Genomic DNA, 25,274 nt, shown 5'->3' on the forward strand with positions numbered 1-25,274 from the left:
ACAAATCAATCCAGAGAGGCCCTTTAAGTTCCTGGGTATGTTAGGAGAAATCCCATCCCATGAAGGTAACAGAGACCCAAATGAACTGACCAGCCCCTGGGTGGTCACTGGTTCACCATGGTTGCCGGAATTGACCTGCAGACCCTGAGTGATGGATGAATGATTACTCTGACACACATTTCTGTGAAAGAGAGGGCCAAGGGGCTGCCTGGTTAAAGGAACTAGACATCCCTGCTTGCCTGCCTCCTTAGGCTTTTATTGTAAAACAGCTTGGATTAAAATTAACTATTACCCTCACTATCAGCAGGGTAAGCATCCTTGAGAAGACACATGCATCTGTAGTGTTCCTTAAGCAAGGACGTTTTGAAGACTAAATTGAAAGATTCCAGTAAAACACCTGGGGACTCAGACTTGTTTGGAAAAGTCAAGGCAGGGTCTGCTACCTTTGGCAAGACTCCCCTAGAGGCCTGCAACCTTTCAGAGAATCCTCCTTACAGACTTTCCAACCAAGTCCCATGCTTCCCCACACATGGTCATCACTGGCTGGCTTATGTAGCATCATACAGAGATCAGGGTCTTTCCCAATCCTTGAACCCATCTTAGTAGGGTTGTTTTTTTTATGAGCAAAGAAGCTTGCTTTAGTCTTCCCTGTGTTGTTCCACTAGCAAGTATTATTCTCCCATACCCTGTTGACTGAGAACCATTGATAGATATTATGCAAGGTTCCACAAGATCAATGTTTGCCATTATGGTTGCATAGGTATATATAGCCTATACATACCTTGTGTGGTACAAATTAACAATTTTTTATGTAACATGAAGTCTATTTCATATACCAATTTTACAAATCTTTTGGTATGATTTAACTGACCTTCAAGAAGAAAGAGAAGGGTGATGGATTGAAATGTGGTTACATTTGATTGAATTTTCAATGTTCGTGAATCATTGCTAAAGGATGATTCTCAAAACTTAGGATCCAAAGAAGATAAGCTGGAGATCTCAAAGGATATGCACCAAAGAGAAGTAATTATTTCCTCTCCACTGCAAAAGGAAGATTAGAGATCTATTTTGCATTCTTCTTGCCCATCTGCATTTTTGAAGAAATTATAAGCTATTAAACTACATACGAAGTTACTGTTCCCATTTACAGATAGCAAAACTGAAGCAGTGATGACCTAAGTGACTTTGCCACTATACCTCAGAGATTAGGGAACTGAAATCTCAAATAGGGTCCCTCCAGGTCTTAGTCTATTTTTAGCCCACTGCTTCCACTGTCTTCTTTTATAAGAGTGCAGCATCTTAAAAGCATCTCTCAGAGACACCTCTGAGGTTAATGCCTTAGAAAAACCTATCAAACATAATGACTTCAATAGAGACCATTTCACATTACTTTTACCAATCTATTTTTCTTGATTCATGCTCTCAAAAAAAAAAAAAAAAAGCCTAACTTTTTCCAATGACACTGTTCACATTGATTCCAGTTTTTAACAACATAGGAAAAGATTTAAGCTCATTCTCTACGAGGCAAAAAGAAAATGGCAGTAGAATTCGATTCTCCAGGATAGAGAGAGAATATGCAATACATCTCCATATTAGGAACCATCAGTACTGCATTACCCAGCAACCACTACAGATGCTGATGGGAACAACACTGGCAGCTTCATGAGACCCTTGGAGAAATCTCTCTCCTTCGCTTCCACCCCACCCCAACTTATTCCCAGATTATTCTTTGTAGCTTTTAAGATTGCCAATATAAGTGGCTCCAGAGCCCTGAATTGTGAATTTTGTGGTGAAGAGAAATAGGAAATGTGGGATATGGAACTTCTAGAGAATAGAGAACTCTGGTGACATATATTCAGTCTAACTCCCTCACAGACAGGACATAAGAAAGATCAGACCTTTCAATTCATTGACAGATGGTGAACTCTGCTTCTCAAGGATTTGCATCTCTATGAGGAAGTAAATTCATTTGTCTAGTTTACCCAATACTTTTTCTAGGACAAAGGAATTGGAGTAGACCTGGGGGTGCCTCTCAAGGAGAATACAGGAAAGAGGACCTGTACGTGCTGAGTGACTTACCATGACTCTCTCACCACCTTTCATGGGAGCTGCTATCTCCCCTCAAATGCAGATCTTCTACCTCCTCCAGGTAATGTTTCCCTTGAGATACAACTTACTTCTATCCACATAGCAATGTTCATTCGCCTGGATCCAGAGGACTGAGATGGGAAAATGGATTGAGATGGGAAAGACAGGTCCAACCATTAACCTGCTAAGTTATCTGGAAGCAGAAATTAGATCCTAGTGGGGATAATAAACAGGCTAATTCAGATTTGAAGAGCCAGAGACAGGTTAGGCTGGGTCCTAGTCCTCAAGGAGGAGATGGGAGTCAAGCCAGGGAGTCTAACATGCAACCAGGTACAAGAACAACATAGGGGCCTAACTATGAAACAGAGCTAAAAATCAGGAGAAGTAAAAGAAAGGAATAGAGCTGGTCAGAGATGAAAGTATAAAGTGTCTATGCAGTTTTGGATTGGGAAGTCTACTGCTTGTTTTTAATTTAGCAGAGAACAGAATACTGAAATTGTATTGGACTGGCTTAAAAGAGTTACTACTATTTGTAAGAATGTCTTCTACATCTCCATCTCAAAAGCCAGTAGGAATTGTCAGGCCCATTTTCTATGCAAAATTAAAGTACAAGTCATTACCTAAAATTCTAATTTATCACTCCTTAGCATGTGTTTCAGTCAGACTGTAGGTTGTAAGCAAAACAAATTGACATGGGCTGATAAGCAAAAAATATATACCATAATCCATAGAAGTGCTAGTTGGGAGGCTGAGAGCAAGGCTCAAGGATAATCTTGGTTATAATGTCAAAAGCCATGGTGTAGCTGGCCTGTTAAAGAGCAATCACCATTGCTAAGGCCCCACCAAGACTACAGAAACCAACCGTGGCCAGTGTCACCACCACACCAGAAATCACAAGGCTACACATAGGCCTGTTTGCTCACATTGCTCCCTTTTGTATCACATTTTCTCATAGGTATACCTGATGGCTGAGTCCTGGGCCACATGCCACATTTTAGCTGCAAGAGAGGCTATGAACTTGAGGTTTGACTCGACACTGAGGATGCAGGACTCAAAAATGGAAACTTCTTCAAATACAGAAAAGACTATTCAAAAAGTAATGGCAAGGAGGAAAAATGGTGCTGAACAATTGGATAATCACATGCAAAAAAAAAAAAAAAAGTTAAAAGCATTCCTACACCACATACAAAACTTTACTCCAAATAGATCATAGCTCTAAATGTAAGAACTAAATCTATATAACTTTTAGAGGAAAACAAAGAAGTAAATCTTGGAAACCTAGGGTTAAGCAAAGCCTTCTTGGATGTAGCACCAAAAACATAAGTGACCAAAATAAAACAAAATGATAAATAGAACTTCACCACATTAAAAACTTATGTCCTTCACCCTAGCTGGTTGGGCTCATTGGCCTGCGGACTGAAGGATCCCGGGTTCCATTCTGGTCAAGAGCACAGGCTCAGGATGCAGGCCCGATCCCCAGTAGGGGGCATGCAGGATGCAGCTGATCAATGATTCTCATCATTGATGTTTCTATCTCTCCTTCTCTGAAATCAATAAAAATATTTTTTAAAAAACCACTTATGTCCTTCAAATGATACCATCAAGAAACTGAAATATGACACAGAAAAGGGAAAAAATTGCAAATTATATATATATGTACATATATTATTATTATTATTATTATTATTATTATTATTATTATTTTGCTTTCCCTTTGCCTCTTGGTGAGGGAAGGGTTCCTGCCCTAGGGTTATGGGGATAGCCAAACATACAATGAGAATGATAGCGATTTATTAGTCACTTACACTCACAGCCCAGAAGAGGATGACAGCGTGCCATGTAGGATCATGTGGGAGCTGCACTCAGAACAGAGTGAAGAGTAAGCTGTGGAGGTCAACTTGGTAGTATCAAGTAGGTGGGATGCCCACTGGGTCCCAATAAAGGATGTAATTGGCTTATTTGAATAATTTCATGGGTTTGCTTATTTGAATAATTTCATTGAAACTCACTAGTCAAGCCAAAACCGGTTTGGCTCAGTGGATAGAGCGTTGGCCTGTGGACTGAAAGGTCCTGGGTTCGATTCCGGTCAAGGGCATGTAACTTGGTTGTGGGCACATCCCCAGTGGGAGGTGTGCAAGAGGCAGCTGATCGATGTTTCTCTCTCATCGATGTTTCTGACTATCTATCCTTCTTCCTTCCTCTCTGTAAAAAATCAATAAAAAATATATTTTAAAAAAAAAGAAAGAAAGAAACTCACTAGTCAAGCATAAGCGGAAACCATATTTGGTCCATTTGATAAGGAGTGTTGTTTGGCTAAGTAGCCTTATACGTGGGAGCAGAGTGGAGAGGGGAGCAAAGAGTTAGGCCATTCACAGCCCTTCCAATTTTTTTAGAAGTCAAAGTAGCATATGATATTGAACCTTAATTTGATGTCTTGAGGTTTAACAAAACAAAAATAAACAGACACCAAGTCTTATAAGGGGCTTGTACCCAGGATATATAAAGAACTCTTACAACTGAACAATAAAAATACAAATAGTCCAACTTAAAAATGGCTAAAGAATTTCAATGGACATTTCTCCAAAGAAGATATACAAATGGCCAATAAGCACATGAAAAGGTGCTCAACATTATTAGCTATTAGGAAAATGTCAGGAAATACCACTTCACACTTACTAGGATGACTAAAATAAAAAAGACCAACAAAAACAGTTGGCAAGGATATACAGAAATTGGAGCCCTCATACACTGCTGGGAGGAATGCAAAGTGATACAGCTGCTTTAGAAAACAGTTTGGCAGTTCCTCAAAATGTTAAACATAGAGTTACCATATGAACCAGCAATTTCACTCCTAATTATATACCCATGAGAAATGAAAACATATGTCCACACAAAAATCTGTACATGAATGTTCACAGCAGCATGACTCATAACAGCCAAAAAGTAGAAACAACACATACATCCATCAACTGTTCAATGGATGAGTAAAATGTGTATTCATGCAATGAAATATTATTCAGCCATAAAAAGTACAAAAGTGTACTACAACATGGATGAGCCTTGAAAATGTGTTAACTGAAAAAAGATAGTCATAAAAGAATGCCTAGCATATGATTCAATTCACAAAAAAATGTGCAGAATAGGCAAATCTATACGAACAGAAAGTAGATTACTGGTTGCCTATCACTGGGGGCAGAGGATGAGTGTCTGCTAATGGCTATAGGGTTTCTTTTTGGAAAATAAAAGTGTTTTAAAAGTAATTGTGATGATGGTTACACAACTCTGTAAGTATAAAAAACCATTAACTTTTATACTTTAGATGGATGAATTATATGGTACGTGAATTATTGAGATATAAAGTTGTTATTTTTTTTTTTAAAGGTAATGAGTAGCCTGAATATGACTGGTCCGTGGTTTAACTATTCTCAAATATCTCTTTGAATCTTTTACTTTAAAATGTCTTCACAAAATTTGGAAACTCTTCTCTATGGCTGATTGACTACAGTGGCCCTTCTGATTCACAGGGGATACATTCCACCCCCAGTGGATGCCTGAAACTGCAGATGGTACCGAACACTATGAATGTACACTGTTTTTTAATGCATATATTCTTACAATAAAGTTTAATTTATAATTTTTGCACAGTAAGAGGTTAACAATAATAACTAATAATAAAATAGAATAATTATAACAATAAAATAAGGGTTACTTGAACACAAGCACTACAATACCAGATCAGTCAATCCCACAACCATGGCTCTAAGCAATGAACTGGCAGGCAGCATACTCAGCATGGGTACACTAGACAAAGGAATGATTCACATTCCGGGTGGGAGGGAGAGGGATGGTGCAGGATTTTATCACATTACTCAGCACAACATGCAATTAAAACTTATAAAATTTTTATTTCTGGAATTTTCCATTCAATATTGCTGGACCACAGTTGATTATAACTGAAACCACAGAAAGCATATTTGCAAATAAGGGGTCTACTTTATTCCCTCATAAATCTCCTATAATCTTGCCAAATTTGTTGCTGGTGGCAACAGTAAAAAACATAATCACTAAAGAAGGTAGATGAGAACTGCAATTTTATTTTTTAACCATCTGTGCAAACAAGGTTTAGGGAATAAGCTGATAATGTTTTTCAGAGGAATAAAAGTTAATAGAGACATACCAGATGATAAAAATGCATCTCAAAAATGTTAGGTGAAAAAAGATGAAGAAATTAAGATAAAAAAAAAAACTCATGGACACAGACAACAGTGTGGTAATTACCAGAGGGAAAGGGGGTGGGAGGAGGTAGAAGAGGGTAAAGTGGGAATAAATGGTGATGAAAGGAGACTTGACTTGGGGTGGTGAACACACAATACAATATATAGATGATGTATTATAGAATTGTATACCTGAAACGTATATAATTTTATTAATCTATGTCATCCCAATAAATTCAATTTTTTAAAAATGTTATCTAACTTTTATAAGGTCAAATAGCCAAATAATGAAGATATTGTGTGTTGTGGAAACCTAGCACACCATCTGTAATAGCCAGTCTCTAGGACAAACCCCACTGATCCTTGTCTCCTGGCATTTATATTCTTATGTAGTCCCCTCCTCCATTTCCCAACACTCATTCTGGGGGAAGCTAGCTGAATGTCATGATGATAGTCAAGCAAGCTATGGAGAGGTCCATGTGTCCAGGAACTGAGGCCTGCAAACAATCACATGAGTGAGGTTAGAAGCGTATCTTCTCCCCTAGTTGAACTTTCAGATAAGACTGCAGCCCCAACTGACAACTTGATTGTAACCTCATGAGAGATCATGAGCTAGAACCATTCGGCTAATTAATGGCTTCAGCTAAGCTACTCCTGAGTTCCTACCCCACAGAAATAGTGAGGTAATATGTTGGTTTAAGTTACCAGGTTTGAGGAAAATTTGTTATGCAATGATAGATAACTAATACACCATTTATGCTCTTTCCCCTCTAAAATATATTTCTTATCTGGGAACTTTTCAATATTTACAATGATTTTCCAAGCTGCAAGGGTTAAAAGTCAAACCCCAACCACTCTGGGTAAGATTTTGATTTACATGTTTCCAGTTAAGGGGAGGAAAATTAAATATCACGATAATTGTGTAACTTTTTTCTATCTGATTAAGTTTTTTCCTCCTACCTGTTTCCACTCTGTCTACTTTCTTACTTCTCCTCTTCCCCTGCTTTCCAAATGTTTCCATTTCTCAGGGCCAGTCCAAAAACATCTCCTCTCTCCTGCAAGTTTTTTTTTTCTTCTCCCAACAAATGGAAGTCCATAAAAAGGCCAAAATTCCCACATTTATCCCTCCAAGTTTATATATCCAACTGTCATCTCGAGATCTCTACTTGCCATGAAAACAGATTAAACTTAACATGTCTAAAGCATAACTCTTCATTCCCAAACAAATTACTCTCCTGGGTATCTCTATCCAGGCTAGATACTCAAGCCTGAAATGAACTGGAGTGTTACCAATCATTTCTCCCCCTCCCATAACCTCCATTCATATTCAATCTAACAGCAAGTCCTCTAGAGACTGTCGCCAAGATGTGCTTGAATCCATTCACTTGATGGCAAATGCCACCCACCTAGTACAAGCCATCACTCTCTTTCCCCTCTAATACTGCAATAGTTTCCTGTTCCAGTTTCCTCCTCTAATCCATTCCCCACACAGTAGCCAGAAAAATCACCTCAGATGACACTTAGCAAACTCAATAACAAACTTTCGACTCCCTGCCTACCTCTCCAATCTCATCTACTGCCGACTCTCATTTGTGAACTACCATCACTGGGACCTTCCACCTGGAGCAAATCATGGTCTTTCCTCCTGGGACCTCCTCAATTACTGTTACAAATTGTAAATATTTAACAGCTCCCAGATAAGAGGTAGCTTGTAGAGTGGAAAGAGACTAGTGGTATATTAGTTAGCTATTACTACATAATTAATTTTATCCTGTCTAAAGTAAGTCCCCACCCCATCACATCCCATCCCATTTCATCCACTGGCTCTTTAGTTAATTAGTTTCTTATTATTGTATTTATTTTAACTAAATATAATCTAAGTTTCTGACTAAATCTTTTTATTCTCTGTGTTACAAGTTCTCTACGGTTTATAACTGCAAATGTTTTTACTTGTCTATTACAGCTCTACCCCTTCCACACTGTAAGTTCCATGAGCAAACCACCATGTCATCTTCATTCTTCATTCTAAACTCAATGTCTAGAACAATGCTCTGAATATACTAATTCCTTATTAGTATTTTTTAATTAATAAGAATGATAATGTTCTGTGTGGTTAAAGAATATTCTGTTTAAGAATTACAAAATCAAAAGACTTTTATAAACAAACTAGTCATTCTTGTGAAAAGGTACATGTTATTAGTATGCCTTACATTTACAAAGTTTATTAAACACAGTAATGCAAAATTACTGTACTCCCATCTCCACCAGCTACATATTGTAATGTGTATATGTCAGGTTATTTATTTATTTTTATTTTAAAAATATTTTTATTGATTTTTAAAGAGAGAGGAAGAGAAAGAGAGGGAGAGAGAAACATCAATTGGCTGCCTCCTACATGCCCCCTCCTGGGGTTTGAGCTGAAACCTGGGCATGTGCCCTGACCAAGAATTGAACCAGAGACCTCTCAGTGCATGGGACAACACTCAACCAACTGAGCCACACTGGCCAGGACAAGTTGTGTTTATTTATTTATTTTTATTTTTAATATGTTTGTATTGATTTCAGAGAGAGGAAGGGAGAGGGATAGAGAGATAGAAACATCCATGAGAGAGAAACATTAATTGGCTGCCTCCTGCACACCCCTACTGGGGATGGAGCCCACAACCTGGGCATGTGCCCTGACAGGGAATCGAACCCTGACTTCCTAGTTCATGGGATGACACTCAACCAACTGAGCCACACCAGTATTTATTTTTCAAAAGCTCTTTTCTACTCTTCTAATTCCTATTCTCAGCACCTTCTGATTCAGATTGACCAGAATCAATCCCCCCAATCTTGATTCCCCTTAGAATATTTGACCTTAAAAGACCTCCTATCAGAAGCCTAAAAATGCCATTTCCTCAGATGCAGAGGCTTGTCTCATCTCTTTAACCACTAAACTAAATGATAAATCAAAGATACTCTAAGGGGAAAGGGGGCCAGAAGTCTTCCTTGTAAAGTTGAATTAAAGTTGAAAAGAAAGTAGGAGTGAGAATACTATCTGGGCATCAGCAGCCACAGGGGAATCCTGACAAAAAGTTAGAAATAGCTTCTCAAGGGTAACCATTTTCAATCTATTTTTTTCTTTTGATTACTCTTCCCAGGTAATACAAAACTTCAACTGATATGAAACCTTTTAACAAATGCAGCTGGTAATATGATCTATTTATATTCTTGTTTTATTTGATTCAATTATTCTCCTGTAATTCTCCTGGTATTAAAAGTCCTTTTGATGGTTGCTCTGTTTTCCATTTCCAAAGTCATTAACCTCATTCCCTACCCGAGGTAAGAGGAATGCTCCGTGAGTGACAGCCTTGTTTACAGAGAGCAGGAAAGGACTTGGCAGCTGCTCCAAAGTGTCAAACGAGATAGCCTGAAGAATGCTATAGAAAAGTGTCACCAAATGGGGAAGCCACGTCACACTAACTAGACTGCCTGCTTGTCCATCACTAATAGAATTCTCTGATGTGTACCTCTTGAGAGGGAAAGATTTGCTAGGAGGAGGGAGTACTAGGTAATTTCTTTTGTACCTTTCATATGACTTTTACAGTCTTCAAACTTTTAAAAGCATAGGGGTTGTCTTGAAAAAGCAAATAACAAGAAGAAACTGTATTAATTTGAATTAAAACAGTGCCCTTTTGAGAATGACTTTATTGTTAACATCTCAGAGTATCTTTAACATACCGAACTTTCAGCACAAAGCCGATGCTTTTTATGTTTCAAAGGTATATCTGAGAGTATGCCAAATGTTCATTTGAATTATGTCATTACTTAAAAAGCATACGTTCAATTACTAATTGGCCAAAGTTCTCTAAAATATTTAAGCATTTAATTCTCAATTCTCTTGTTACATTTGGCTCTTGGTGAGTTCGATTTGTTCATTCATAGACATTTTTTAAGTCACCTATTATGTGAAGGCACATTTCCAGGCACTTGAAAGCAAATAGAATTTAAAATTCAGTTTCTAAATTGCACTAGCCACATCTGGGAGACATCAAGTAGTTCACAATCTGATAGGAAAAAAGGGAAAGAAGAAGGTAGAGCTATAGTAGTCATAAGAACATCCACAAGGCAACATTTCCCTGTGCTTTCTCTGGGCTCAACACTTTCATCTGAATCTTAATTTCTTCTAATCCATAGGCTCTCCCATCTTCACCTTAAAGTCAGGATATTCAAGGTCAGATTTTGCCATTGCTCCTAACCCCAGTCTGGTTCCCATCCCTAGATTGTCAAAATAACACCCAACAATGAGCATAAATTATGTGCAAGGAATTGCATTAAGTGTTACACAGATTATCTGATTTAACCCTCAAAATATTCCTATGAACTAATATTATTAGTCTATTTTACAAATAAGGACACAACCATCAAAAGTTTTTCACTTAATGAAATTCTATAGGAACTACTTCAGAAAATAAAAGGAATAAAAGATTAAAATACAAGAATGGTGAGCAAAAATATGGTAACATGATAATAAATCTAAAATATATCTATATAAAATAATAATAATAATTTCTAATTTTTAGGGTTTAAATAAGATAGACCTAAAATATTGGGTGGAAATTAGATATAAAGTGCAACAGTGTGATTGAAATTAAAGTCCTCTAAGGGCCTTCTATAGTTCAGAAAGAGGTTAAGGTATCAAGTAACTCCTTTAGGGCAAAAAGCACATTTAAGGATGAAGAGATTCACCATATGTTAATAAGCATATGTTAATAAAAATCTTTAACCAGAAAGAAATAAAAATCCTAAATAAGTATGCAAATAATTATAATTTAAATGCTTATATAAAACTTAAATGCTTATATTTTTAAAAGGATGTTTAAAACACACTGAAGTAAAAATTTATCCTAAATAGTCTTTTAAAAATAAAATAATACATCACACTTAACATTGTTTTGAAGGTGTTGTATAAGCTTATAAAATTTAAATTGTGGAGCTTAAAAATAAGATAGACATAAATATTGGACAAAAATTAGACACAAGATGCAATAGGCAAGAGGAAGCTAAGGCATAAAACTTTCAAAGAAAGAAATAAAACTATGTCTATTTGTAGATAACATAATTGTATTTCTAGAAAATCCAAGAGAATCAATGGGTTCTTACAAACAATAAGAAAATTTAGCAATGAAACTCTAATATTAATATACAGAAATCAATAGTTTTCATATGTACAAATAATAACCAGCCAGAGATATAAGGAGAGGGAAGATGAATTTATAGGAACAACAGAAAAGAAAAATACTTGGTTATCAGGTTAACAATAGACACGTAAACTTACTTATATGAGGAAAATTTTATATTATTTCTGAAATATAAAACATAATTGAACAAATAAAAAGAGAAACATATTTTGGGATAGGAAGACTGAATATTCTACTGGTAAAGATGCCAATTCTCCCTAAGTTAATTTATAAATTTGCTTCAATCCCCCATAAAAAAATTCCAATAAATTTATTCCCAGATACAGATAAGTTGACTATAAAGTTAAGATTGAAAAATAAACAAGCAAGTTGGAAAAGTTCTAGAGAAACATAGCACCACAATGTGAATATACTTAACATTGTATTGTTCACTTAAAAATTGCTATGATAGTAAATTTTGTCATGGCTGTTTTTTTTAACAAAATTTTAAAAAGTGTGTGTGTGTATATATATATATATATATATACCATAATATTATATAAGATATACACTGAGTGATATATGTATATATCACTCAGTGTATATCCTATATAATAAAAGGCTAATATGCAAATTGTCCCCTCGATCAGGAGTTCGACCAGCAGGCAAGCCAGCCAACCACCCATGTCCCCTCCCCCTGGCCAGGCTGGCTGGACCCCACCCATGCACGAATTCATGCACCAGGCCTCTAGTATATATATATATATATATATATATATATATATATATATATATACACATACACTGAGTGCCCAGATTATTATGTGTTCAGAAATCATAATAATCTGGCCACTCAGTGTATATAGAACAACTCATCTATACTGATCACTTAGCAAGCATTCTCATATAACATTACAGATAAGCTCTCCATTCTTTGGGAGTATGTATCTAGCTAACTAGAAATACTGATTGTACTGAACTTCAGTACATTCCCTCAAGTGTGATACACTTGTGCTTATTTAGTTCAATGCCTAATACAGAGTGAGTGCTCCATAAAAATAAATTATGAGGAAATTTTAACATCCCCTATAAATGTATTGAGTTATCAATAAATTCATATGCATTTCCTAAAAAAATGAACAAGAAAAAATCACCAACAAAACCTAAAAAATAAGAAAAAAGAGGGAGACTAACTCAAATAGGTATTAGAATATTATTGTCTACAATAATAAAAGCATAATATGCTAATTAGACTGGACATCCTTCCAGAAGGACGGAGCTGGGGCTGAGAGGGAAGCCCGGATCCCAGGTGCCAGGTGCCAGAGGGAAGCCAGTGCCAGCAGCCAGGGGAAGGAAGGCCTACTCTTGCACGAATTTTATGCATTGGGCCTCTAGTAAAATTATAAAATTGTATGGTATCCAGGAAAACTATATATAGTATAAGAAAAACAAATGGACAAAAGAAACTATCAGACATGAACCCAAGTATATATTTGAATTTATTGTGTGACAAAGATATCTCAAATCAGTAGAGGAAAATATAAAAATATTAATAAATGTCATAGAGAGAACTGAATGATCATTTTGGAGAATTATCATTGGATCTATGCTTTACAACATATATCAGGATAAACTCCAAATAAATTATATATGTAAATGTAGATAGATGTTACATAGATAGATGATAGAAAGATGATAGATAGATAGATAGATAGATAGATAGATAGATAGATAGATAGATGATAGATAGATAATAGATAAATGAAGATAGATAGATAGATAGATAGATAGATAGATAGATAGATAGATAGATAGATAGATATGATAGAAAAGAAAAGAAAAAGCTAGGAAGGAAGGAAGGAAGGAAGGAAGGAAGGAAGGAAGGAAGGAAGGAAGGAAGGAAGGAAGGAAATGACAGAAGTACTGTTATGAGTCATGAGCACATTCCTCTGTTTTCTGGGAGAGGGAAAGACATTCCTAATCATGAGTCAATGTCCTGAAGCAAAAAAATAAAAATGGGTAATTTTGAAAAAGTGAAAATAAACAAGCTTTGTAATGCAAAACAATGGCACTATAAGCATAATCAAAAGACAAATGACAATGATACACAAGAAAAAAGTATTTTCAGTTATTTTACAGCAGCTGATATCTCTAAAATATAAGGAGTTCCTAAAAATCCAGAAGAAATAAAAATAGAAAAATAGGCCACTACACACCTATTGGAATGGCCCAAATCCGAAATGTGAGGATGGTGTGGAGAAATAGGAACTCTCAGTCACTGCTGGTAGGAATGCAAAATGGCACACCCACTTTGGGAGACAGTTTGACAGTTTCTTACAAAACTAAACATAGTCTTAGCATACTATACAACAGTAGCACTCCTTGGTATTTACCCAAGTGAGTTGAAAACTTATGTCCACACAAAAACCTGTACCCAGATGTTTACAGCAGTTTTACTCATAATTGTCAAAAATTTGGAAGTTACCAAGCTATCCTTTAGTTGGTGAATGGAGAAATAAATTATGTTATATCCAGACAACCAGAATATTATTTAGTACTAAAAAGAAATGAGCTATGGTGTCATGGAAAGACATGGAAGATACTTAACTGCATATTAGTAGGTAAAAGAAGCCAATCTCAAAAGGCTACATACTGAATGATTCCTGCTATATGGCATTCTAGAAAAGGCAAAAGTATGGAAACAGTTAAAAGATCAGTAGTTGGCAGAGGTTAGGGTACAGGGAGGGGTGAATAGATAGAGTACAGAAATTTTTACAGCAGTAAAACTATATATTGTACAATACTACAATGTTAAATACATGCCATTAAAAAAGGTACATTTGCCAAAACCGGTTTGGCTAAGTGGATAGAGCATTGGCCTGCGGACCGAAGGGTCCCGGGTTCGATTCCGGTCAAGGGCATGTACCTTGGTTGCGGGCACATCTCCAGTGGGAGGTGTGCAGGAGGCAGCTGATCGATGTTTCTCTCTCATCGATGTTTCTAGCTCTCTATTCCTCTCCCTTCCTCTCTGTAAAAAATCAATAAAATATATTTTTTTTAAAAAAAGGTACATTTGTCAAAACCGATAAAATGGACAACTCCGAGAAGGAATCCTAATGCAAACTATAGACTTTGGATGATAATGATATGTTAATGAAGATTTATTGAAACATATGTAGCACTCTGATTCAAGATGTCAATAGTAGGGGAGGTGGTACATGTTTAGGAGTAAGGGTGTATAGGAATTCTATATACTTTCCACTTAATGTTGCTGGGAATTTAAAACTACTCTAAAAAATAAAGTCTACTAAAAATTACAAATTAATAAATCAGTCGAATATACATGTAATTAAAGTCCCATAAAAGGAGAGACAGAGAAATATATTTGAAGAAATAGTGATCAAAAGTTGCTGAACACTAGAAAGCAACAATCCAAGATGTTGAACAAAATGTAAGAAACATTTTTTAAAAGTACATCATAATCAAATTGCTGAAAATAAATGGTAAAAATAAAATCTTTGTTTTACCATTTTGTATTTATTTATTTTTTAATATTTTGATTATAGTTTACTTTCAGTATTGTTTTGTATTGGTTTCAGGTGTACAGCACAGTGGTTAGACAGTCATATACTTTACAAAGTGATCCTTCTGATATTTCCAGTGCCCACCTGGCACCATACATAGTACAGTATTACTGACCATATTCCCATCCCGGTGACTATTCTGCAACTACCTATTTGTACTCCTTAATCCCTTCACTTCTTTTCATCCAGTCCCCCATCCTCTGGCAATCACCAGTTCAGTCTGATAAGGAAAAATCTTAAGCAAGGCTAGAGAGAAAAAGTAACACATTATTTATAAAAGAACAAAGATAGTTATCACAGCTGACTTCTAGACAAAAACCAATGCTGGCCAGAAGACAATGAAATAATACCTTAAAAGCAATGGAAGAAAAACTCAAATACTATACTAAATGAAACCATGCTCTAAAAATGAAAACAAAATGAAGTCTTGTTAAGGTCAAAACAAAAGCTGAGAGAATCTCACCAGCACACCTGCACCTAAACAATGAATCACAAACCTCCAAGTAAACCTTTATAGACTTAACACTTTGTTTTCCAAGTGAATTAATCTCATGGACTATTGCTGTATAGTCAGATACTCTAAGTCAGTGGTTGTCAAGCCTGGATACACTGTAGAACTATCTGAGAAACTTTCTTAAAATTAGAGTTATCCATGCCCCAGACCAGAGCAATTAAGTAAGACTCACAGTGAGTGAGACATAGTCTCAGGTGAGTCTAATATTCAGGTAGAACTCAAACTGTCTGCTTAACCTCACCCCTTAAATCCCTACCCAGTTCCAATCTTCAGTCTGCCCTGCTCAAAGTAGCTGAGATACAGGCCAGGCATGTTTTCCACCAGCTAAATAAAAAACAAACAAAAATAAAATAATGAACAGGGAAAGCCACATAAGAAATACCAAGTGAACAATTTCACACTCTATTTGCCATCAAAATCCAATGTAGATGTTTAATTTGCCTATTGGGTTAAATAAACCCCTTGGCCTCTCCTGAGGGCAACATTTCCAGATCTCCCACATTTACAAGCAAGTCAATCTTGAGTATGGTTCCATGTCTTCAAGAAAAAAACAGGAGAGAACCAGCAGTTCCTTTTATCTCCACGTAGCCAACTTGACTGCTCCTTCCTGTGTTCAACTTCTGCTTTTCTCCTACAGGCTCTTCCTTTGCAGGATTGACAAACACCTGACATCTCTGTCATCCACCCTTCAAGGGCTTCTTTCCCACTCCACTCTCTGATACCTTCTGAATCACTGCCATGTTGGTAAGAAAGAACAGGTCTGTTTCTTCCTATCTTGATTAGTAGGCTTAGACTTAACCCTAAGATTAAACCAAAGCAAATGTTTCTTTCCCTGGCCAAACATTTATTTCTCCTGGGTGAAACTTTTCTAATATTTTCCACAGTAAAAGTCTTTTCCTTCCTTCCTTCCTTCCTTCCTTCCTTTCTTTCTTTCTTTCTTTCTTTCTTTCTTTCTTTCTTTCTTTCTTTCTTCCTTCCTTCCTTCCTTCCTTTCTTTTTTTTTTTTCTTTTTTCTTTTTTTTTTTTTTTTGGTCAAGCCTATGTTAGGTGAGTTCAATTCTCTGTTACAAACTATACAAGAAGAAAGGGATTTTCACAAGAACAGGAAGATTTTAAAGCCATTTCCTTTCTAACACAATCTCTGACAATATGAGGTTGCATATGTCCTAACTTAATTATTAGTAGCACCCCTGCTTACTCTAAAAATTCTCCTGCTTTGGATGATAAATTTTTGCCTTGTTTGCAGACCAAATGAAGACCAGTTTTCATCACAGTGGCACAGAAGGAATTTTACCTGCATTAGCGAGCATTCATGAACTAGCAGATCCATATGGCCTAACCATCCTCCCTGTGCTATTGTACCACAAACCATTAAAATACCAAACTCTTACAGTTCAGTAACTGGAATTAAGGTTGAATGCAATTAATGCTATAGGTTTGAGCTCTTACATTTGAGTCTCCTAAAATTATCCTATCTAATAAAAGAGTAATATGCAAATTGACCATCACGCCAATACATAAGGTGGCTGCCCCCATGTGGTCAAAGATGGCTGCCCCCATGTGGACACAAGATGGCCAGCAGGAGAGGGCAGTTGGGAGGGTCCAGGCCTGCAAGGGAGGGCAGTTGTGGGTGATCACGCCAGCAGGGGAGGGTAGTTGGGAGGGACCAGGCCTGCAAGGGAGGGCAGTTGGAGGTGATCAAGCTTGCAGGGGAGGGCAGTTAGGGGCAATCAGGCTGGCAGAGGAGCAGTTAGGCATCAATCAGGCTGGCAGGAGAGTGGTTAGGGGGTGATCAGGCTGGCAGGCAGAAGTGGTTAGGGGCAATCAGGAAGGCAGGCAGGCAAGCAGTTGGGAGCCAGCAGTCCTGGATCATGAGAGGGATGTCTGACTGCCCGTTTAGGCCCAATTCCGGGATCAGGCCTAAACGGGCAGTCGGACATCCCTTGAGGGGTCCCAGATTGGAGAGGGTGCAGACCAGGTGGGGGGACACACACACACCCGTGCATGAATTTCATGTACCGGGCCTCTAGTATAATATAACTAGAGTATTAGGAAGGCTTGCTAGCAAAATGAAAATAAGAGTAGGTGTTAATAACTCCTATACACTTGGTTTGTATCCGTTATTCATATGCCAAGCCACAACCCTTCTTGACCCACATTGTTCTCAATAAAACATTCATGCACCTCTTACACATATGAATTTCTGATCAGGTGGTCTCCTACTGATATAATTCAGATGCTTCTTGCTGAAAACATGATTTTTTACAACCTCCACCTTCGTTTCTATCTACTTCTATCTACCCTCAGGAGTTACTGACATATGTTTTCCACTTTTCCTGATTAAAAGTTCCATTCTTCACAATTTGTATCCTGGCCTAAATATTGGTAGTATCCTATATAATAAAAGGCTAATATGCAAATCGACCAAACAGCAGAACGATCAGTCACTATGACGCGCACTGACCACCAGGGTGCAGATGCTCAATACAGGAGCTGCCCCCTGGTGGTCAGTGCACTCTCACAGGGGGGAGCACAGCTCAGCCAGAAGCTGGGCTTATGGTTGGCAAGTGCAGCAGCGGTGGCAGGAGCTTCTCCTGCCTCCGTGGCAGCACTAAGGATGTCAAACTGATGGCTTAGGCCCACTCTCCAGGCCTAAGCCATCAGTCTGACATCCCCCGAGGGCTCCCTGACTGTGAGAGGGTGCAGGCTGGGCTGAGGGGACACCCCCCCCCCCGCGAGTGCACAAATTTCGTGCACCAGGCCTCTAATGAATAGTATAAAGTAATATCCACTATTAGAAAAAGTAGGAGGAAACACAATAGATTTATCCAAATCGCTGAAATGGAAATACCTAATAAAAGTGAAAAGAATATTTAGCTAACTCCCCAGGTGTGCTCAAAATAGGTAACCGTGAATTTCTCATTCAAGAAGGACTTCCTGAGGGCAACTAAATGAAAATAGGCGTACTTTCCAGAGTCCCTATAGAGCCAATTCCATAGCAATGGTTTGGCAATATTTCATCTAACAGATCCACTCATAAAATCTTCTAAATGAAATTAGTTTCTTTTAAATAACAAATGACTTGACAGTGATTATTTCCACATGGCTATTCACTATAAATAAGCTAGACCTTTAACACAGGGCATCACTGAAATATTAGCAGGCATGTTTCTCAGTAGAAATATACCAGAATGCTGTGCTACATCCATTGACCTTTCCAAATAATCTTGCTTTGTGAACAAAAGGCAATGTTAATTTCCTCAAGAGTAAGAGCTGATGCAGTTGTCAGAGATAAAAGAAAAAGGACACAATAGCTGCAAACTTCAAATGTGCTCTGGATACTAAAATAACAATAGCAAAGGAGATCGGTGACCTCGAGAATGACAACATACTAAAGTGGGATTTAGAGGTCCCCAAGTATAATGTATTCACCAACACTTTTTATTTTAAATGGACAAGCAATGGAGAATTAATGCCCTGTGGAACTCATGGCTATGCATCGAAATCCACCAAGTTGCCAAGACTTATGGGCCTTCTAAACCACCCAGGTGAAGGCAGCGCTCTTTACGGTGTGCCTGACCAGCAGAATACAGATTTGATTCTTTGACCCTTGAGGAAAATACAAAGCAGTCACTTTGAGCTAAGCCTCCAAATTACAGCTGTGGTTCAGCTCAGATTCCTTTTGTAGAATAAAACTTGCTGACTAAGGCCATAAGATTTGATTTATCTTTTCCTTTTAATGGTGTTTATCAGAATAGAATTGGTCTCTTGCTACCACTCTGAATACATTGGGCTTTGCTGCATACCTAGCTTGGTACATTTATTCTAACCTCGTTGTGGCTATCAGGAGATGAATTTGCTAATTAATAGTAGAAACCAAAGAATAAACAGAGCGAGTGAATGCAAAAAGAATAATATTCTTTAGGAGCAGTGTCAACTATATTTCAGATAACTCCCTCTTGGCCAAACAGCACACAAAACAAAGCATGCAGGGACTTTCAGCCATGAAGAGGCAGAGAAAAGAAAAAACAGCAGATTGAACATAGAAATAATTTGTCATCTCAAAAGACTTGCAAAGTGCAATAAAAGACTGTTTGGAATCTAATTGAAATGATTCTGGGAACGAAATGACATCAGCGCTTGGTGAAGGCACATTAGAAAAACACAGTTGCTTCAGTGAAAAGCTAACGGAGCCCTCACTTTGGCCTAATGGTGCATGGGAAAAGGCACCTTCCAGGGTCACCCACTTCAGCACCACCACAAATCAACATGATGGGACAAACCAAGGACACAGGGCAGGCCCCTTGGTGGTGCATGTCAGTGAGGCCCCTTCTGACTTCAACTGGAAGTACTTGTGATAAAAACAAAAAAAATAAACAATAGGGCTTTGCCAAACTCTCCACGAGAATCTGTTTCAGGCTCCCCTGAAGATAAATAGTGCTGCTCCTTCCCCTACCGAAATAGTAGGGCACACTGCTAGCCCCATAGAAATGGAAGAAAAGACCTGGACCCTACTTTTCTTTAAAATAATTCAGTTTAAGTTACTGAATGCCCCTCTTATTTAACTGAACATTACTAAGTACCAGGCACACACTGTACATAGCACTGGGGACCCTGAAAGTCACAACTCTTGTTTCCACAAAGTTACTGCTTACTGAGGGGTAAATTATACTACTGCAATGTGGTTATACTAAAAACGTACATAAAGTCCAGAATAATTTTGTTCCATCTGAAGAATTCCCACATGTGGAGATGCCTAAGTGTGGTGTTGGAGCATGACTATGAGTTCACTTTGCAGATACAGTAGAGAGGGTAGACCCACCTGACACTGAGAATGCAACTATTGCCAAGGAACACTGAAGGGCATTGACACAGCAAGTCGCTACCCAACTGGGGTGTCCATTTAAATTTAGACCCTAAGCATTAACAGAGATGTCCCAATAAAATCTTCCCTTGAAAGAGTTGTATACTTTCTTTTTCTCCTATGCCTCGTTTCATGTTTTCTCTTGAACCTACTCCAAACAGGCATTTGACTCCACCACTCCCCTACAATTGCTTTTGCCAAGGTCATCAATAATCTTTATGTTGTTGAATCCAAAGTCAAATTTTAACCTTTAAAAATTTTATCTACCAACAACATTTAATAGAATGTGCCATATCCTCTTCCTTCGGCTTCTGGGACACCAGTCACTGGATTCTCCTGCTATCTCATACCATCCCTTTGGGCTCCTTTGGTTCCCCCCTCATTTCTTTGCACTCTAAAAGTTGGAGATCCCCAGGACTCAACCCTCATACCTCTTCTTTGCTTTATTCAAACGAACTTCCTAAGATGTCTCACCCAGCCTCACACTTGTAAAAGTCAACTATACACTGATGACTCCCACATTTCTACCTTTGGCCTAGATATCAACCATGAACTCCAAGTTTACATATTTCACTGCCTGCTAAACATTTATATTTGGAGGTCTCATAGGAATCTCAGTCTTATCATATCCCCCCCCCCAAAAAAAACTTCTTACTCCTCTACCAACCTGTTTCTATTCTAATCTACCTATCTCAGTTAATAGAATCTCCATTTTCCATTGTTCATGCCAGAAATCTTGATGACTCTTCTCCTTCTTTTACACCCCACATCCAGTCCAACACCAAATCTCTTTCAAAATACATCCAGCCCTAGCCAGTTTGGTTCAGTGGATAGAGCAGTGGCCCCTTGGACTGAAGGGTCCCAGGTTTGATTCCAGTCAAGGGCATGTACCTTGGTTGCAGACTCTATCCCCAGCCCCAGTCAGGGTGGGAGGCGACCAATTGATGTTTCTCTCTCACATCGATGTTTCTCTCTCTGTCTCTCCACAATTGTCTCTCACTAGGAAGAGTGCAATAGCCTCCACAAAGGGTCACCCTGCTTCTGTTCTTGCAACAGAGTGACTGTTCAAAAACTTAAAGCGGATTTTGGCATTCCTCTGCTCAAATGCTTCCAATGGTTTCCCACCCAAGTCAGAGTAGAATCAACAATTCCCTCCCAACACTATCACCCCTAACCTCACCTTCATCACTTTTGCCCACTCCCTGCTGGCTTAGCCTCAGCCAGACTGGCCTCTTTGCTAGTGCTTGAATATGCAGAGCAGACTGCCACCTTAGAGCATTTATACTTATTCTTCCCTCTTTTTCTAAAGCTCTCCCTCATGGAATTGCATGTCTCACTTTCTCACTTTCTTTAAGACTATTTAAATATTATCTTTGTAGCAAGGTTTTCCATGACCACTTTTTATAGCATTCCCTATTCCCCTTTCCCTGCTTTTTCTAAATTGTACTTATTACCAGATGACATAGTATATGGGTATATGTATATTTATTTACTTAACTCTCTACTGTCACCCGAACAGAAATTCTGTGAGGGCCTAAACTTTGTCTCTTGTTTAACTGGTGTACCTCCAGCTCTCAGATTGGTACCCGCTATGTAGCAGGCACCCAATAAAATTTTTTGACTGACACATGAATGAACAGAAATGGTTCCTAGCACCTGCATACTAAGAAGAAGGCCAGTTCTTTAGAATGCCAACCCCAGTTCCTCCAGAGAGAAGGAGCTAAAGGCTGATACCAGAACCACATAATTTTTTTCTAGCTTATACAAACAAAACACACACACACACACACACACACACACACACACACACACATGCACAATAGTTATTGAAATTCTCATAACTGAATATAGACACAATCATTTATAAAGTTCCCTTATAAACTTCATAAAGTTGCTAGTTTAAGAACCTTAAGTTTTGGCATATTTTATACTTGTGCTAGATTCTGACTTGAAACTTACCTGACTAGTAGAGTCGAGATTCTATTGCCATTAGAGAAAAATTTGTACAAACATTTTTTGAAGAATTTTTGGAGAAAAATGGGTACTAAAATTTAAGATGTATATGTCCTTCTACTGGGAATTCCATCCTAGGTATATAACCTAGGAAAACCATATCATGTGTACACAAGAAGACATGTATGCAAAATGTTTATAGAAGCATTGTTTCTAATAACAGGATATTGGAAAAGCCTAAATGTCCACCAATAGGAGGGTAGATAAATAAACTGTGGTATGTTCAGACAGTGGAATACTAAGAAGCCCTTCAGAACTAGAGTCTCTTGTATCAGCTTGGATAGATCTCAAAAGCATTTTGAACAAATAAGCAAGTTGTAGGATGTATACCACATAATACTACTTACATAAAGCTTAATGTGTGCAAAACAATACCGTATAGAATTTATGGAGACATCAGCAATATATTAAAAGAATAAAATATAAATACCAAATTCAGTAGGGTGGCTACTTCTGGGTAAGGAAGGAAGGAAGGAGGGGGATGAGGGTCTTAATGGTATCTGCAATGACATTTCTTTTTTAAATTTATTTTAAGACAGTTTTATTTGTTTGTTTATTTTTATTGTCTAAAGTTTTACATATGTCTCCTTTTTCCCTGCTTGACCCATCACCCCACCCCCCAGTCATTCCCACCCCAGGCAAGCCCCCACTGCCCCAGTGTCTGTGTCCATTGGTTATGCTAATATGCATGCATACAAGTCCTTTGGTTGCTCTCTAACCACCCCCTCCCCTGCCATTTGTCTCTGGATCTGTTCTTGTTCATCAAATTATGTTGATCATTATATCCCACATATGAGTGAGATCATGTTATATTTATTTTTCTCCGACTGGCTTATTTCGCTGAGCAGAATGCTCTCCAGTTCCATCCATGCTGTTGCAAATGGTAAAAGTTCCTTCTTTTTTATAGCGGCGTATTATTCCATTGTGTAGCTATACCACAGTTTTCTAATCCACTCACCTGCTGATGGGTACTTAGGTTGTTTCCAAATCTTAGTTATTGTAAATTGTGCTGCTATGAACATAGGGGTGCATATATCCTTTCTGACTGGTGTTTCTAGTTTCTTGGGATATAGTCCTAGAAGTGGGATTACTGGGTCAAATGGGAGTTCCATTCTTAGTTTTTTGAGGAAACTCCATACTGTTCTCCACAGTGGCTGCACGAGTCTGCATTCCCACCAGCAGTGCATGAGGGTTCCTTTTTCTCCACATCCTCACCAGCACTTGTTTGTTGATTTGTTGATGGTAGCCATTCTGACAGGTGGGAGATGGTATCTCACTACAATGACAATTCTTAACAAAGAAAGTATACCTAAAGGAAATGTGTCCAAGTTTTAAGATTCATTGAAGCTTGGTGGTGATTTTCAGTATTTTTCTCTCTGCTTTCTATGGGCTTGAAATATTTCATAATAAAATAGATTTTGTTCCAAAGTGGGGAAACCAGATAAACAGCCCCCTTAACACAGTGTGATATCTATGAAGCTCAGTTATATGTACAAGGGCATTGCAGGTGGAGAAACGGTATTTATAGAATTGCCTATTTTGGATAACACTAATAGTCAGAGTTAAATCATGAAGGACTTTATAAGTCATGATAAGCAGTTGGAATTTTATCCTGTTAGCAAAGGGACATCATTGAATTTTAAGCAAGGGAGTAAAATGATTTGATTTACATTTTGTGATATCACTCTTGGGGAGCAATTTTGGGAATAGTATGAAGGATTGAAGTGAATGGAGGTAGTATGACCAGATTGGAGGCTTTCATAATGATCCAGGAAAAATACAATGGAGTCCCAGACTAAGGTAGTGGCATTGGGAATGGAGAAAATCACATGAATGTAAGAGTATTAGAAAATCAAATCAACAGAACTCTGGTGTGCAAAGTGCAGAAGGAAGGAAGTCCAGGGTGCCTTTTAAGTGTCTAGCTTGTTGGAATGAATGGATAATGATTATAACCACTAGGATAGGGAATTAGGGGAAAGTGCAGCTTTGGGAGTGGCAGGGGAGACAAAGAGGTAATTCATGTTGAATTCCAGCTGGCTGTGACACATCACCGGGGAGGATATCCAGGAAATAGTTGGATTAATAAATCTGCAACTCTGGGGGGGAAAATCATTGGGGCTAAAGATCAATATTTGGTGTTCATCCATGTGTAGTTGGGATTAAAGCCATGGAAGTGAACGAGATCTGCCTGGAGAGTATGGAGACTGGAGATTAAGGAGAGAAGAGAATCAAGGAAGGAATTTTGAAACACATCCAAAAGGAGATGCCAAAGAAGATCCCACAAAGAGGAGTGAACAGAAATGGGTGGAGAAGTGGAGGAAGAATCCAGAGACCTCGGAAGGCAACTTCATGCCTTTAAGCCTAAGAACTTAATTCAGTCAGCACAAACCCTCGGTCCTCCCCTGTATTGATATGATTGAGAACTGCCTCCGCCTCTTGAACGCTAATATCTGGGCTTCGGATAACTTCAAAAGCGGATATGTAAACCCGGAAGAATATTGGATATGTTGTCAAGAAAAGTCTTAAAGGGATCCATTTCCAGAGCCTCAAATTCCATATGACCCTTCCTGAAACTGACCTGCCTGAGAATACACTTCGGGCTCAAGCATTAGAAAAATCCTTTCCCACCTCCTCTTTATTTTTATTTTAAAATACATTTTTATTGATTTCAGAGGGGAAGGGAGAGGGAGAGGGAGAGAGGAACATCAAGGATGAGAGAGGATCATGTGCCCTGACCGGGAATCGAACTGTGACCTCCTGGTTCATAGGTCTCGCTCCACCGCTGAGCCACGCTAGCGGCTGGGCTCCACCTCCCCTTTAATAATCACTTTCTTT

The sequence above is a fragment of the Plecotus auritus genome (genome assembly GCF_963455305.1).
Source record: "Plecotus auritus genome assembly, chromosome: 4".
Taxonomy (NCBI): Eukaryota; Metazoa; Chordata; class Mammalia; order Chiroptera; family Vespertilionidae; genus Plecotus; species Plecotus auritus.